Source organism: Egretta garzetta, unplaced genomic scaffold (assembly GCF_000687185.1).
Source record: "Egretta garzetta isolate BGI_Z169 unplaced genomic scaffold, ASM68718v1 scaffold94, whole genome shotgun sequence".
NCBI lineage: Eukaryota > Metazoa > Chordata > Aves > Pelecaniformes > Ardeidae > Egretta > Egretta garzetta.
The window spans coordinates 8553150-8553645 of NW_009259683.1; positions in this window are offsets into that span (position 1 = coordinate 8553150).

A 496-nucleotide genomic window follows, 5' to 3' on the forward strand; every position below is an offset into this window, starting at 1 on the left:
GTTTTCCGCTGCAATGAAATATAAAACCAAACATTCGTGATTTATGATGATATGTGGGAATTGTAAAATACCTAATTTTAAACCAAGATTTCAAAAATTACTTCACCAGATTAAGAGTGATGACAACGTATCCAAACAGAAGTAAAACAGAACAAAGGCAGCCCAGTGAGGGAATACTTGCAGCATTTTTTTTTTAATCTACAGTCTGGAACTATATGTACAGATTGAATAAACTCCATTCTCAAAGCCAAATTTTTAAGACCCTGATACAGAATAATTTTGAAGTAAAAGTTTATCTTTGGCACGTACCTTGCTGATTTACTGCCTAACAGAAAAAACTTACCAGGTAGCTTATCTCTTCATAGACATTTTCCTTTTAAGTCATTTACACTTGAGTGAGTTATTCATTATTCACTCTGCATGGAACCCAAAATATTTTCTCACCTTCTATAAATATTCCCCCTCCACATTTTCTGGAATGAATAGTTTCCCAGAA